Below are 16,932 nucleotides of genomic sequence, written 5' to 3' on the forward strand. Positions count from 1 at the left end.
TAAAGAGGAGTACAGAGGATCTACAGACTTGACAGAGAGTCATTATTTAAATAAAATATATTCTATTTTTCATTCAAAGTATTATTTTTCTAGCAGTGTACTGTGTAAACTGATGTTTTATCCATTTATTCCCTCCAGTCAAATTGATTAATCATATAAAACGTTAAATATTTCATTAATAACTTTTACATTGGCTTCATTCAATCTCCGCCTTTTTTGTATTTTAAAAAGCCCTCGGAGAATTTTCGTGCATTAACATCATGCCTCCCCCTGTCATTATAAATTTAAAAAACACATTTAAGCCATGGCCTGTGGCCAGCTCTTTGAGGCCCGCATGGTCAATGTTGTGAGTAAATTAGTGGTAAAGCAAATATTTGCCGCACAAAATAAGCAAATTATATATACTTATGTAGGCACATTAACAATTAATTACAATTGCCGTGCACAAGCGTCCAAAGACTGATGATGATGATGACAACATGGCACATACGCCCCGTTGAATGCCGCTAATAAAATTTAAATATTGATTTATTTCCCTCGAGCTGCCCCTTGGCCATTTTTATGCCTTGTTCTTGCGGCTATTTAATGGCCTTAGTTAAGGTTGGGGCCGAGAAAGGGACGGAATGGGAGGCGTTTTCGTGAGTAAATCAGCATAAATCCTGTGGTTTAATTTGCTTACCGAATTGGGTCATTAGGGATGATTTTACAATGCCATAAAAAACAGAAAGAAACCTTAACGACTTTGGCAACTAGGTTAGAGCGGGCTTACCACCTCCAGGAGGAGAGAAAAATGTGTAAAACTTGTGACTTGAAACGATTAACGTAAATGTTCTCAGCTGCGATTGAAGAGGAAAACGTTAAGTACTCTCACACATGATCATCAATTGGAATGCCTGCAGTCATAAACAAATTTGCGTACATCACCATTTATCATATGGAACAAAAAGGCCTTCTTCACCCCCCAAAAATCCCCAGCTGCGACCATTGTGTGAGTGCTTTGCTCCATTTAAGTCAGCCTCATAAACAAAAACTTTCGTATAAATAAATAAGGAAGTGGAGAGAGAGCCTCTTTCCCTTAATAATTTCACTAGCATTGGAGTTATCGAAATAAATAATATTTAGCAAGGGCCTTAAGTAGCTGCTTTAAAGGTCCTTTGTTTACATCATTGTGACTTGTGTCGTTTATGATAATGATGGCGGTGACGTAGCTCTTTTTACTGACTTCTGGTTCGGGGTGGAAACAAAATCCAGCAGCATAAAAAATGATTTTAGAGCATCTTTTGCATCATTTATCATTTCACTAGAACATTGGTACATTTCATCTTCGAAAGGTCCTGAGAAACTGAGATTTTACCAATCCTACAAAATGAGCATGCACTTTAATTCAGTTTTTCCCTTTTTTGCTTACTCTTGTAAGGTGTTATCCAGAAGTTGTTAAAATTTATTTTGATGCGGTGATTTTTAATTTTCGTTATGCATGTAAGGTTATTTTTTCACAATTTCTATTCTAGCTTTGAAAGATTAATGCAAGGTGGCGCATATAATATATCAAAATGGGGCTAGGGAAATGGAAAATTATTTTAATGATATTAGGCTTCCGACAGACGCCGAGCAGACAAGCATTCTATCAATCAAAAAGTGATCCATTTCATGCCTTGATTTTTCCACCCATGCTTTAGATTATTTTTAATTAATTCGGTTTTTGATTTATTACCCCTAAACATATGCTTATCAGTTGCGAATACAACCGTATATCTTTTTACCATATTATTAATCAGTCATTTATGCTCCAAATGCCTTGCGAAGAAGAGTGGGCTTGGCCCAACAAATCGCTAGGATTTCAAACTCATTCCGCACATATTAATTAACAGTCTGAAGAAGTTGGCCATTGTCATAAAATGCTCAGACATGCAAGCAATTTGTATTATGCTTTCGGGCGATTGGGGGAGGCAGAGCCTCGCCCTGCTGAATTTTATTGCCTGGGTGCGAAGTTTGTTAACCCTCTCGATAGATATAAGCCCTTTTTTTGGTGGCAGGGAAAGTTTATTTTCTGCCGGAAGTTGTTTTCAAGTCTGGGCTTGGCCGGAATGTGCCCCATCTGACTCATTCTCGGTTCTGGCGCTTTAGACCATTTGTTTTCGAGGTGGTAAGGCGCAGAGATTAGCAGATTTATGCGCAGATTTTGCACTTGTTTAATGCTTGATTTAGGCATTTGTGTTTTCTCAAGCCCTCAAGTCAGTTTATATGCAAACGATTCAGATTTTAATTAAATTTCGTCGCTTTCAGGGTGAATTATTTTTAAATTGAATTATGATTATTTAATTTCCATCAGACAAACGTAATTGTATTGTGTTTTTTAATTCTTTCAAATATTTTAAAAATATTTTCCTCCCATAAAATATAAATGCAAAATATAATAAGAATATCACCACCGCTATCTTTTCCTTTCAATTAATTCCAGTCAGCTTTATCCATCTTTATAAATTACTAAAAAATCTAAAATTCAACGCTTTCTACTTTCCCATGATATTTTCATCTGATTAACCCGAGACCCCGATAATATTCCCTCGATTTTAATTTGTAATTTTTTAATCATTTTCACCCGAGACAAAGTTCACATTTATCCATTACCCAAAGACTTTCAACCAAAATTGTTTTGATACGCTTCGATTCGTCATTATCAGAGGAGGCTGCACCCCGACATACAAAGCCTTATCGAACAACTATAGATCATGGGCTTAATGGCAGCTTCAAGATATCGAAGAAATTGAACGGAATTCGAAAATATTTATCATGCTGTATTAATCAATTTCATATGCCTCAATGAGAGGGGAATGGGATCGGGATTGGGATCGGGTCGGGCAACGGGGATTGTCTAATAAAAAGCTGTCTCGCATTTGATAAACGCGACCGATAACAAAACGACACACGGAGGTTTGCAGCACCCGCACGAGATGAGTCCGAAAAGGCCAACAGAAAATAAAAACAGAATATGTGTGGCAGGGGCAGTGGCAGTGGTGGCAACTTCAGCGGCTTCTTTGCCTTTTTTCTATTTGCCCCTGCTTCTTGGCCAAACATTTCGGTTAGGCACGCCAACCCAACGAACCCGAAATGTGTGGGGAATCGGGGACAAATCCAAATGAAAGGGAGAAGAAAAAACGGAGGTCCGAAGAATTTCAAAAAGTCATCGTCAACCATTAGCGACGTCATCGATTCAATTCGTCGGGGTCGATGTCGTGGCTGGTGCACCTAATTAATTGTTAATTAATTAACATAGATACAATGTGCGTTGTGTGTTTGGCAATGGCCGCAGCCAAACATTTTCACGGCTGCTGCTGTTTTTGTCATAATTTTCATGTCGGTTTTTTGAGACGCATGCAACACGCACTGGCTCCGAAAAACCCTAACAAAATGCCGAACAAAACGCAGCGAAACACACAAAAATCGAGAAACATTTGCGTGTCGCGGCCTTTGTTTCGGGCCCACAAAAAAGCGCCATCAGCAGCGAATGCTGCACGCGACCAAAACAGAAAATTAAATAAGAAAGACGCTCAGCACCAGCCAGTTGACCACAACAAAAAGCCGCTCCAAAGTGACCTGATCCCATATCAGGGGCCAGCAAATTATTTAGGGTTTACTTTTTCTGTGGGCCGAATGGAGTGTTTGGTCAAGTGATGAGCAAATTAGCTGAAATTGAGCTTGTGGCAGGTGAAATTAAAAAACCGTTTGGCTGGGAAAAGGGTTGGACAGGTGACTGATGGAAGTGTATGTCAATATTAACTGAGGTTGAGGTTGAAGAGGGAAATCTCCATATTATTTGTTTGTTATTTGGTTAGAAATTTATATATTTATTTGATCAAAAATATACTTTGCTAGCATATTCACTTATTTTCCAATTAAGCTACATCTCTGAAATTAATTCTGTTCCAAATTGCTTTCTCACTTCAGCATTTCCTCTAGCAATCACAGCTTTCTCACTGATTACTCAAACACATTTCCTCAATCACAAGAAATACGAAAACGTTACCATCAAGAGCATTAGTTTCAAAACAATCCAACATAGCACAAAGAATTTGTACATAAAGTCATTGAAGTGCAGGCAACATCAGGAGTGTGAGACACGCAACATTCAAATCAGAGTCGGAAACCAGTTACAATCATTATGCAGAGAAGAAAAATTAGGAAACTATGTTAATAAGTAACTAAATTAAAAATTGAAAATGATCTTTAAACTGGTAATTTGAAATAAACTAATGGAGCAAGGCTCCTTAAAATATACCTACTCTGCTAAATATATTTCTTTATATAAAGCTAACCTAAGATTAAAATTTATGAGCTTATTTAAGTGGTTTGAGCACTGAGAATTGCCTTCAGCTAATGCTAAAGTTATAATTATTTGGTCCACGAAAACGTTACCAGTAGTATTTTTTGGCAGTCAAAGGTACAAACTATTTTTTTCTGTGCACCAAGAGCATTGGCAATATGCCCATAACTGTAACTGTGACCAAAACTAGACGCCGAAATCCGAAGCTTGCGGCTCCGAGCCATCAGCAGCAACCGCAATGATGTTGATTTCGACGATATCCCACAGATACAGACACAGATGTGACCAAAGATACAGATACATGTGTTCGGGTATCTTTTGTGTCCATTCAGGGGCTGGCCCCTTGTCTATCTAGTTATTATTGAAATTAAATTACCCTTAATTGAATCTGAAATGGTCAATAAAATCGCATGCCGACAACTATTTGGTTTTGGGCTTTGTAGGTTCCGCCAACGGCAATCCCCCTCGTTGCCTCAATTTGCATTGGTTTTTTCTGTCTTTCAAATTTACATATGCATGGCAAAAATTTCATTTTTGTTTTGTTATCGCTTACAATTTGTTTCCCTTTTTCTTCGGGGCACGCTGGTTTATTTAAACAAAATGCAAATTGAATTAATTGTTGTTATTTCTCTTAGATCGGTTATCGCTTAATGTAGCAATTTGTCTTTGTCTGCGATGCCTGGTGATATAAATCTTTGAATTGCGGCATTTTTGGGTTAACTGGATGCGGAGGAGAAGAGATAAAAAGTTTATTCAAGTTTTACTATCAGTTTTAGCTTAACAAAGCTTTACTAAAGTGAGTGAGTTTTCTTGCTTACCGGCTAATGGCGGAAAGTGTCCCAACAATCTCTTTAATTTTTATAAGTAGCACCAGTTAAATAATTGATCTTCCTTGGCAATTAATGGCTACTCAAACATTCTAGGAATTTTTCCTTACTTGCAATAGTTCCCCTATTGATCTCGGCGGGTCTGTTTTATTTTTATTCGCTTCTCGGGAACTCTTACTCAATAGGTTCTTGAGCTACTTCAAGCACTCCTGATTGCGATGTTTTCCTCGTGGCTTTTGAGAGAAAAACCGATCCACAAGCTGACCGACCAGTGCGGAACACTTACAGCTCTAATTACCTAATTGATCGATCTATTTCTCTTGCCCTCTGTCACACTCTTGGCTCCGGCTTAGTGTCTTCCCATAATTGCCGGACTCGTTAGGCAACTAATTCCACTTCAATTTCCATTTAAGCACTTAGGAGGAGGCACGTTTGGCTTTTCACATGAACAATTGACGGCAAAGTGAAGAAGATCAGTTGAACCCAGAGTGGAAACGCGAAACTGCCAACGCAAATCAAAGCCAAATCAAATCAGCGACAAGTCAAAAGCTAATTAACTGGAAAATGCGCCAAAAGAGTGAACAAGAAAGCAGATCAGCCGGAGATCTCGGAGAGACCTCGGCCAAAGACTGATGATCGTGGCGAGTCAAAAGTAAATTACATGCGAACATGAAAGATGCAGATAAAACATGCCAAACAAAATAAGGCCCGAGCAAACAAACAAACAACCGACAAGCAGCAAGCAACAACGCAGCAATGACATCAAGCATTTAGCCGAGGAGAATCAGCGAATTGATGATCAGCCAGTGATCTATGTTGGCCCCAATGGATCCCGATGCTCGCATGGCCCGAAGTGGTTGCTGCGGCTCCTCATGTTATTATGTATGCCAAACAAAGTCACAACAAGTTGACGACATGAGAAGAGCCACAAATAAATAAATAAATGGCCAGGACCATGAGATCGATTCCGAGCCGAGGATCGCTCGATCCCATAGATCGAGGAGCTCCACTCAGCGCAGTACATCTGTGCCGCATAGCTCAGCGTGCCTTCAATCAGACGGAATGCTTGAGTGCACGGAGAGAAAAATGTAAGAAAACTAAGTAGAACTGGAGGAAAGGAAAAAAAAATTTATTGTATAAAAAAAATAAATTACACTAAATTAATAAATTAATAAATATACATAAAGATCTAGAGTCCCTAGCTATTGTTCATTAAGTATTTTTGTTATTAGTAAATAATGTTAAAAAAATAATACACATTCGAAAAAATTAAGTAAAAAGTTGAAGATAACATACATATTGGAAACAAAAATATTTTTTAAAATCAAATCATGTCTCTAAAACTTTTTCTACCATAATTAAAGCATTAAAAATAATCACATTTAATAAATTATTTTACATCTAAATCAGTAATAACAAACAATCATTTTTCTGCTAGTGCACAATTTTGCCAGCGCTTCCCAGGAAACTGTTTAGCGTTTTTAAAGTGCTCTCCTGGCACAAAACTTGTCAGAGATCTTTTGACCATAAATCCACACGCAGCCGAGCGGGGGAAGACAATTTAAAATTGTCTAAGTCGAAGGCAGTGCAACGTGCGGTTCCTTCCAGTGGAGGAGCAGCAGCAGAAGAGCCCGCCACTCCGGACCAGCCGTAAAAGGTCACACACAGCATTCTGGCCAAACACTTGTGAACCCGCTTAGCCTTGGCCCGTTTTGGGCGTCTGGGGCTGGTAATTGCCCCAAGATTTATTTGCACGCCCCCTCGCATCTCGGGATGCTGTGTTCTCGATTCAGAATGCAGTCTCCGCCGGTCTGCGCAAGTGTCTCTTTTGGCCACAGATAACTTGCTCAACTCGGCTCTGCGGGCCAAAAACTCGAGCGTGACTCGGCTCTTTTCCCTTCCCTTGGACAGAAAGATTCTCACGAGCCGGGCCTCTCGAATTGGTTGACAAACTAGTTGGCCCTGCTCATATATGCCAGCCCATTTGCGTATATCCGCTGCACATCCATGCCGGCCTCTGTCCCCTCCCTGTGGGCCTAAGTAATTGCCTTTGTGGCACGTCTTTAATATGTTTATTGGCCCATGGAGATGGAGGAGTCGAGCGAACGTGCAGCACCTCGGGGGAACTTTTGGACCTGATAGTGGGCCATTAAGTGGTAGCCAAATCAGCTCGGGCTTCTCCTCCTGCCACCGAGTTCCTCCTCTGGCCGGCCCATTGTTCCACCTCATAGGTCGTGGCGAATTAGCTCCGGCATTGACTTTGGCATCTCCGATTGTGAGAGAATGCCCAAGGAGGTGCTGGTTATGAATAGATTCGTTGCTTGCGGGATTATTGAAATATTCCGGCCGAGATTGCCGAATAAACGGATGGGTTATTAAGTGAATTGAATGGCAAAGTGCTGGGATCTGATTTCGTACAGGTAATTAGTTGGCTTTACACGTAATTTCCTGCTGTTCAACAAACAATGGTGTAATTCTGGGATTAAGTGCAGGATTAACTCGGTGAAAGGATATCGTAGAATATTTTAATTAGTATTACCGGGTACACAAAAGATCTTTGTTCGTTAAACAACATTTAATACAGAAATTTCATCCCACATCTGAAAAGACATCCAACCTTCAACTCTTCGCATTTCGAGATAGTTTCTGCGGTTCTTCCGACTGAACTCGGTTAATGAACCCCAAAACGCATTTCAGCATGAAGCCAAGTGTAGCAAAAAAAGTTGCGAATAAACAAACAGCGACATCCTCTTTCGAGTGGCCCAGAGCTGAAAAGGGGTCCAACCCCTTCGGCAAAACTTCATTAAAGGCAGCAAAAGATGCCTGCAGAAATTATGAATTCAGTTGATTTATAAGTAGAGCAAATGGAAAAAAGTGGGGGACAAGTGACAATCGGCGACAATTCCTCATCCTCAGAGAACGAAGGGAGAACTGGAGCTGCGGCTCAGCGTGATGAGCAATTGTGCAGAAAAACTTTACATGGCCGTCGCAGGGGGGTAAGACTGTACGGGGAGCACTGTGGACATTGACATGAACTGCCGGCTAATCGACGGCGAAGTAAAAAACAAAAACGTGAGCCCGAGTTGGGAGCCACTTCGGAGATGCTCCGACAAGGCGACCCATTTGTTGTTTTCACTTGTGCACCGTTTCACAGACACTTCACTTGCCATTCCTTTGGGATACGGAGGGGGTGGCGACCCGCCAAAGTTCAGGGGAGTAGACCCCAGCGGGGGCGAGGAAAGCGGGGTTACGGAGCACGACACATAGGGTCCTACACTTAGTATACCCTACCAGCCGGGAGCGTCTTTCAGCCTCGAAAATTACCTTACTATTCTGTAAAATATGAAAATCTCCTACTATTTTGTTCCCCACGAAATATAATATATACTTTTATATTGAAGAATCGTTGAAGAAAGAGTTACGGTAATTCCAAAATACCAAAGTATCTTTACAATCTAAAACCGGTACAGATCGTTTTAACCGGAACTAGTAAGTGCACTAATCATGGTTAGCGGAAATACATAAAATAATGTAATAAATTAAATTTATGCAAACAGGATAGACACATAAAGCTGACCTAATCTATGCTCGATCACGAAGAGAGTATCTGAGTATTTGAGTATCTTCCTCGAGCTTTTGCTTTTCTTAAGTCTCGATTTTTTCAGTTTAGCTGTCGCACCGCCTCTAAAGAACATTAAATGCGCATGTAAGGCAATAACTACTATTACGACTAAGCCAGCGTCTAAGACCGCGACTATGGGCTGTAGTTTTTGTCTCCGTCTAGTTCAGCTTTTTGTCTGCAGCTTCCTGCAACTTTTTGCCCCTCTACTTCCACAAAGATCCCCGGGTGAAGCTGGAGAGCTAAGCCGAAGATGAAGCTGGCACTGAGGCCAGAGCTGGAACTGCCGCTAACGATGTATTTATGCCAAACGACAAACTGTGGGAACAAATAAAAATTTAGCAAAGTGCCAGACTCTGAAAGACAGCGAAAGAGGCACTGGGAAATAGGCAGACGGAGCATTGAGAATCATCCGATTGTGGGTTGCTGTGTACTTCTTTAAAACAGTTTCTGTGTCTAGAAAATACGAATTCGAAGTGAAAGCAGCAGCTTTGTCGAACGTCTTTCTGCTGTCATTAATGTCAAAAATACCAAGCTGACAATATTGAAAACTACCAATGATAAAAACTTTACTTAGCTGCCGTGTCTGGTACTTGTTCTGCCCATTTTCCCCACTTTTCATCCCCTTACTCCCACTGGCTTGACATTTGGATTGCATTCCAGGCTGAATGGACTGAACAACTTTGAATGCGACTTCTCCGGCCCAACTCTTATTTATTCTCACTGTCCTTTGTTTGTTGGTGCTGTTTTCCGCGAAAAAGTATGTATAAAATTCAGCGCACAAATCGCTCGTCACGTTTTTCGCGCGCATCTTCATCATCGTCTTCCGCTCGCCAGCGCTTCAGATCCAGCTTTATTTTGTATGTCATTCCTTTTCGGTTAACAATTTTTCCTAGTATTATTTGTTTGTCAATTTCAGTGACAGTTAGCCCAACCAAAACCCCGGATGCTTGAATAATCAATGTCTTTGCAATTAAACAGCGAAAGTTGTGTTGGGGAGAAATATATTATTAATAGGAAATGTACGAACTCAGCTAACTTGTATTGGATAAAAACGACACCGAGCATTAAATAAAAAAGATTATTAGAAAAATACAAAAATAGAAAAACCTGCCATATATTTAAGGATACGTTGCAACTCTATACTATAGCTGCTGTTGTATAAAAAACCAGAGGCACTTAAAGATTTCCCTTATTTCTGTTTTAATGTTATTGGTTTTTCATATCAACAGTTTGCATCGAATAAAGCCGATACTAGTTGCTCATAACCGGAGTTTCCCAACCTTTTTCCCTGCCTAAAGCCGCAAAAACCCAATTCAAGCCAAGTGTATACTACAAACACGATGTTCGCCTTCCGAAAGGTCAAATCCTCCCGATTACCTCTCGAGCATTAAGCCGGCGAATGCAAACACCGAAAAACGCTTTTCACTTTACGAGTCCACAGCTCGCCCAGAGCCCCTCCCCATTTCGCCCCCTATCCACACAATTTGCCTCTGGGAAGCCTTTTCCTGTTTTTTCCGCTCATAATAGTAAAGCCAAATTGCGGCAATTGCATTCATCATTAGGCGCCACTTTTCGGGCTGTCGGCGCACGGGCATAGACAAAAGGTGCTGCTGGCCCAGAAGACTCCCCCTCATAAATGCTGTTTTTATGAACGAGCTCACATTCTTGCCATTTACGCCGAGAGGCGGGTTGAGTCGGTGATTTGTTGCAGTTATCAGCATTTTTCATTTCCAAAAGCCCTCGCGGTCTGTTAACAGAGTCACATCGTCAACAAGGCGGCATTCGCAATGGAATGTGTGCATCAGGAAAAACCCTCGATAATACCAGTTTTCATAGCGAACTAGGGGAAGTCCCGAGAGCACACATAATTAATATGTTATTCTTAACAATAAGTAAGTGTTACTGATTAGGGCTTCAAGATAACATCCGTTACTATTCAAAAATAAACCCTTTAAAAGGAACATTTTTTGTCATATTCTTAAAAATATATTTGTTTTTACTTTTATTAAAGCAGAACAAAAAAGAAAAAAAAACTAAATTTTAAGTTGGGATACAATTTCTCTCAGTGTAGTAAAGGGCCCAGCCACGCCCCCCTCGAGCTGCCTCCCACGCACTGGGTGTGTGTGTGCGAGTGGGTGCCATAAGTCAGATTTATGTGTGCAAAATAGTTGCTCGGATGTGTTTCGACTTGCCCCCATGCACTTTACCCTTCTCTAAGGCGGGGGGCGGTGGGCGTTGGGGGCGTGGCAGGGCCTAGTTTTACTGTTATACTGCTGCTGCCGCTGATGGGTAATATGATTTGTGGGCTTTGTTTAAAAGTTGTGCTCCAAGGCGTTGTTTGTTATTGTCTCTGGTTGCCCCGAATGACGAAAGTAAATGGCACGCTAAGCTTCAGGAATGCATCAAGCACCTTCCCACTTAAGGAGGGTTGGAAAACGAGTCGGGCACAGATTTTGTTTCACGGATAAAGTTTATTTTTCGGCTAAAAAATGCTCGATGTGTGTGATACAACACTTGGGAAAGTTTGCAGTGCTGAGGACGTAAATGTGATGGCAAAGGCCTTTTGGATGTTTTAGATTTCATAGTCACTGTAAAAATATTCTACAATCTAAATTTTTCAATCTGAAAATCCACAAAAGATACGCGAAAGTATCTTAAAGAGTCACCTGCAGCCATCCGACTCGAAACGAACTGTTAAAACATTAAGCCAAATTACTGAAATTACATCGAAGAAAAAGCCCAGCAGATACAATCTCTTAAAGCACAGCGCGGAGAAGACGAAACTGGGAGATGGTTGGCCATTAAACAAAAGATACTTCACACCGATGCAGCGAAGAAGCGCGAGGATTGCAAAAGCGGGGAAAATATTTCACAATCAGTGCATAAATCACAATTTGTTTGCTGGCATCGGAGATGTCTGATAAAATGCTTACCGCCAAGGGAAATAATCCAATCCAAATTACAGGCTCTCTACCAATCAAAGGGGATGGGCGAAAAAGCACAACAAAAATATGTGAAAACACTTTCGAATTTCCGGATTTTATTTATCTCTTGATTTCGACTCGCTGCGCTGTGGCATTCAAATGCATTTCACTTGCGGCGCCCAAAATAAACACTTCATTATTAGAAACACATGCAACGCGTTTTTGGCAGGGGGCAATCACCAAAGGGTTGGTCTTATTTTTGTTCTTATTATTATTTCCTTGGTTGCTTTGCTGGCCGCGCCTCGAGGCGAATATTTAAAAATATACAATATTTTCCTTCTCTATTTTCTCACATCACTGCACTTCAGCATTCTGCTCTGGGTTTTTGTCGATTTTTGCACACGCAACGGAAATGCCAGGGAAAAGATGCAAATGCACGGTGGCGGGACTCCGAAATGAAAAGGAAAACGCACCGAGCTCCAAAAATAGCTTTAAAGGCAGCAAAAAACGGGGGAACTTTAATGTAAGCAAAGCAAAATCACACCGAAAGAAATGCATTTCCACCTACAAAAAACTCATGTTCTTATAATTTAAATTTTAAATGAGTTATTTGTAAACGACAAAAAAACTGAATGCCATACAAAGTAAAATTAATCAACTAAACATTTGATCTATATTAAATAGGTAAAAAACTATTTGCTTAAATTTGTATGTATGGCTTACTTTTATTATTATTAACAACTTAAATATTTCCCTAAGAAACTTTACTGATTTAAATTTAATAAAGCAATTTTTTATTTATTTTTCCCCGTGATTATAGATTTATGCATTTATGTTGGTCCCATCCGAGATTTTTTCCGCACCTCTTTTTCGTCTTACTCCTCCGTCAACACACTTTTCTTTTTTTAACGGCATGCACTTTTTAGACACTCTCCCGCCAAATGAAAATAGCTTTTCCGACCGCGTTCGACCGTCTTTTCGAAGCTTCCCGTTCGCGCGTTCAAATCGAACTGAAAACAGGGGAGTGAAGTAAGCCCACGATCATCGGCGATGCTGATCCGCAGTTGTTGTGGCGAGTATCTGAGTATCTGAGTATCCGAGTATCTTCTGCCTCGGGAGAGAGCGCCCGGGTTGATTTTCTTGTTTTCCACTGCACGTGCTGCTGAAGTGGTGAACTCGCCGTTGGAGAGAGAGCGAGTTCATTGTTGTGCCTGAAAAAAGCCGGCAAATGAACGATGAACTTTGTTTATGTTTTGAATGAGCAACCGGCAGCGACATGCACTTAAAGAAATTGTTAAACAAATAATACTAGAATTGGCCAAACAAAATAAGTAGTTAAAACTTGTTTGAACAAATGAGAATTAGTGTATAGATACTTTCTCATGAAAATTGCATTAGCTATTCATTAGTTTCACCTACTTAAATGTTTTTTCGAAGCCCAAGCTCTGAATAATGTTTAAGGAATTTAAAAGTGGTGCTTTTCCTAATTGTGTTTAATATATTTTAATGATTACACAGCTTATATTGATTAAGAAATATTATTAAACATTTTTGTTTTTATTTGATATATAATTAAAACCTAATTTAATTTAATTTAATTATTATTAGCCAACTATTCCACGCACAAAGTATTAAATTGTATACTCATAATTTTCTCTTATTTATATTTTTAAGTAAAGCTTTCTAAGATGCTTATGACAATAAAAAAAAAAGTAATTTCCCAATTAGCGTTTCGAGTATTTTATTGATAACACAGCTTCAATAGATTTTGGAACATCAATGGACTGCCCGCTGATCCCATAAATCAATCTTATGCCTGCCCATGAGTTGTTCTCACGCTGGACCCATAGGACCGGACCTGATACCGTTATCGTGAGCAACCTTGAAACATTTGCGCAGAGTATGCGGTCAGCTGATGGTCATTAGCCGCGTGATGGGGCGAAAATGGCGCTATTAAAAAAGGCCTGGCTAAAAAGTTGTCACAGCGAAATGAAATGTGCAAGTGAAGATGACGGAGAGAAAAGAGACAGCCGTCCGGTAAGTGCACTAAATGCACTAACGAAGAACAGGCAGAAATTATAAAAAATTGACCCACAGACGACGAATGTCATGGATCAGGGAACCAGTTTTCCAGTCTAAAATGTGTGACAATTATGAAAGGCGATCGACGGCGAGATATTGATGTCGGGCGACAACAAAAGCCGGGATCCCGAGATACAAGCACTCGCGTCGAAGAGACAAAGCCACCGACGGGCAGAAAGCTCTTAGATAACCATCTCTTTGAAATCGCTGACAAAACAGCGCAAAAATGGTAAGATAGGAGTGCCTGGTGGGGGGAGGGAGCTGAAAACAACAAATAAGAATTCTTTTCAAGCGTAACGGAAGTCGTTGAGAGCTAAATGGTCAGCGGGCCAGTGGGCAATGATTAAGAAGGCACTAACAAGCTGCTGCCGGATGCTAAGTCGGCTAAGTAGAGGGGCTTAAAGCAGAAATTCGGGAAGCACTTCCACGCAGACGGTGCTCTTCTGTTCGAGCAGCCCCCGAATAGAGGGAATGTCTATATTTGAAGGTGACTATGTGACTATTATGGCCCGATATATTGCTCGATTTGTATCGATGGCCTGGGCAAAACGGTTATTTCTTACTTAAAAGATACAAGTGCTGATTGGTATTCACCTGCTTCGAAATAAGTAAGCGGATTAAGTGTGGAGAGGCGCCTACTCTGTTCCGTAAATTAGAATTTATATTAGAAAAAATTAAGTAGGTTGAAACGCTTCGTATTTTATATGAAAATGTTTCTAGCATTTATTTGAAAACATTATTTTTAAATCTCAAAAAATTTTGTATTAAAAAAATAGTATTAAAATATTTAAAATCTGCATTTCTGGTTTGGTTTTAAAGTTTCCTTTATGGTATTCAAATAAAACTACCTTATTCTGGGGTTTCGTTTCTGATCTCGACTAATTTTCTATTAATATTAAACATATACGAAATCCGCGCCTCTATCCAAATAATTAGACATATTTATGTGTTCATAAATATCTCAGATATGATTCCTATTCCCTTGAATTCTTCGGCTCCTATAAAATACATATTTTACTTTCGATCCAGTTTTGCTTTGGTTGATATCGAAACTTCGGCAGCTTTTAATTAAAATGCGATAAAAGTGAGAAAATTCGTTGCGGTTTGTCTAAATGGGCCCCCAAAAGAGGCAATCTGAGGTCCAAAAAAAGAAACGTCGATGGGGAATAAATATGTAAAAGTGCGGATAGAGGAAAGCCAACGATTTCTTATCCCGCCTTTGGTGCGCACTTATTTATGTAAATCTTGTCGTCGTCGTCGTCATCGAAAAACCGTCTCCCAGTGGGCAAACAACTAAAATGCATTTGTGGAGTCCGCCCAAAAAATAGAAAAAGCCAATCGAAGTCAATCCAATTCGAATCCGAGCCAAGCCAATCCGATTCCGATGGCCACTCGAGACGCTGAAGGCAGCCTATTGAATAATTTCGATTTGATTTTCGTTACAAATGCTGTTTGAATTTACTCTTTCCACACCTCCTCCACGTCCATTCATGGCTTAATCACTTGGTTACTTGGTTTTCCACTTTATGACGGATTATGTGCAAATGTTTGCCAAAGCCTCTAAAAGGCAGCGAAAGCCATTGAGTTACTGTGAAGTTTTAAGCTGGAATTTGGCTAGGAGAAGTGGTCTGCTAAAAGTATTGTTATTATCTAGTTCATTAATCATGAAACATTTGCCTATTGTTTATACAATTTTTGGGATGGCTTTGATTTGGTTTATTAATAAATCCAATTATGCCTCAAAAGAGGCAGACAAACATTAAAAGTTCAGACCTTTAGTTGAAAACAAGACCGTAAAGACCGAGCTTATCTTTACTCTCACCTTAAAATTTTTTCGTAACCCGGTGGAATGTAATTAATTTTTTAAACGCTGCACGTATTTCATTGAAACAATCAAAAGATATTGACTTTAAAATGAGGATGAGCTTATGGCCCTGTTAACAGACCTGTTCCAAAATGAGTCAACAAGAAGAGGGAGTTGGTGCAAAAGGAACTCATAAAACAGCCAACGGCAGCACGTGATAAGCGCACTTAACAGGTAATAACATTAAGGGAATGATTAGGGGAAAAAATAAATTAAAACAAATATTGTACATCACAGCAACACAAGCAAAAACCATAGTTTGAAATAGCACTGTAAAAACTAACCAATCAATTTAATTATGTGGTACTTAATATATTTTATGATACGAAAAAAATACTACGATTTTAATCGAATTAAATTTCAGTTTATATCCTGCAGAATCAACAACATGTTTTCCCACAGTTTCCGCAACATGGGCAGTGACAAAACATACGAAACCAACCGATTCATCAGCAAAATCGGCGTAGAACGAAACATTGGCCGAAACAACCATGAAAACCAGCAACAACAAGCGTAACAGGAGCAACACCATCCGACACAGCAGCAACATGGGGGACCGCGGCAACAATGCCACGCTTTTCGAAGTGCTCCCAAGTTCGGGACCCCTCCAGAGACCCTTCCCCAGCCCCGTGACCACTCCGAACTGTGTGTGAGAGCCGTTTAGAATCGCGGTTATGAGGAGCATCGAAAGGCGGGGAGGGACAGTTAATAAACTTCTGGCCGGGCCGAAAACTTGGTCTAAAACCGAGGCGAGAAAGTTGAGAAGCGCAGAGAAATTAGTTGGAAAGACGTGCGTAAGGTGTGTTGCGGACAGTTCCGCTTCAGGCCCGAGAACCAGGGGATCCAATGCGGCTCGGTCCCGGGATTCATGTCAGTCACCTAGCTAGCGCGTCTTTGGGCCTTACACTGAGACTAAAAAGTCTTAAACATTTTTGAGGTATTTTGCATAAATAATAAATTAAATGATATAATATACAAAATAAGTTATAAGTATTAATTAAATTATATATTATTATAAATTTATTAAATTTAATTTTGTGAGATTTCCATGAACCATTGTTTATAATATTTGAACAGTTTTTTTGGGAAATTTGTTGGTGTACCTTTGTAATTATTTATGATTGTAAAATTTAATGTTTTCAATACTGGTAAATGGTATATACAATCATTAAGAAACACGTGACAATTATTTCCAGTGACCTCTCCGCTCGTCATTCATTAAAACTGACGCGTCCTCTACCAAACACAAAAGTTTTTGACAAAACGGGCCACAAAAAAAGTGGAAAATA

At 39.9% G+C, this 16,932-nt stretch overlaps 1 protein-coding gene across 9 annotated transcripts in view; it reads right to left on the minus strand.

The window, feature by feature from the left end:
- The window catches only part of LOC108033637 (neural-cadherin), a 124,858-nt gene extending 112,171 nt beyond the window's left edge, over positions 1 to 12,687 (minus strand). For all 9 annotated transcript variants that reach the window (XM_050885448.1, XM_050885446.1, XM_050885444.1 and 6 more), the window contains exons 1-2: positions 12,561 to 12,687; positions 11,707 to 12,186 (exon numbers count right to left, since the gene is read on the minus strand). The gene's annotated coding sequence lies outside the window, so the exon portion shown is untranslated. The remainder of the gene's footprint in view (positions 1 to 11,706; positions 12,187 to 12,560) is intronic.
- Positions 12,688 to 16,932: the final 4,245 nt, after the last annotated feature.

Source organism: Drosophila biarmipes, chromosome 2L (assembly GCF_025231255.1).
Source record: "Drosophila biarmipes strain raj3 chromosome 2L, RU_DBia_V1.1, whole genome shotgun sequence".
Classification (NCBI taxonomy): Eukaryota; Metazoa; Arthropoda; class Insecta; order Diptera; family Drosophilidae; genus Drosophila; species Drosophila biarmipes.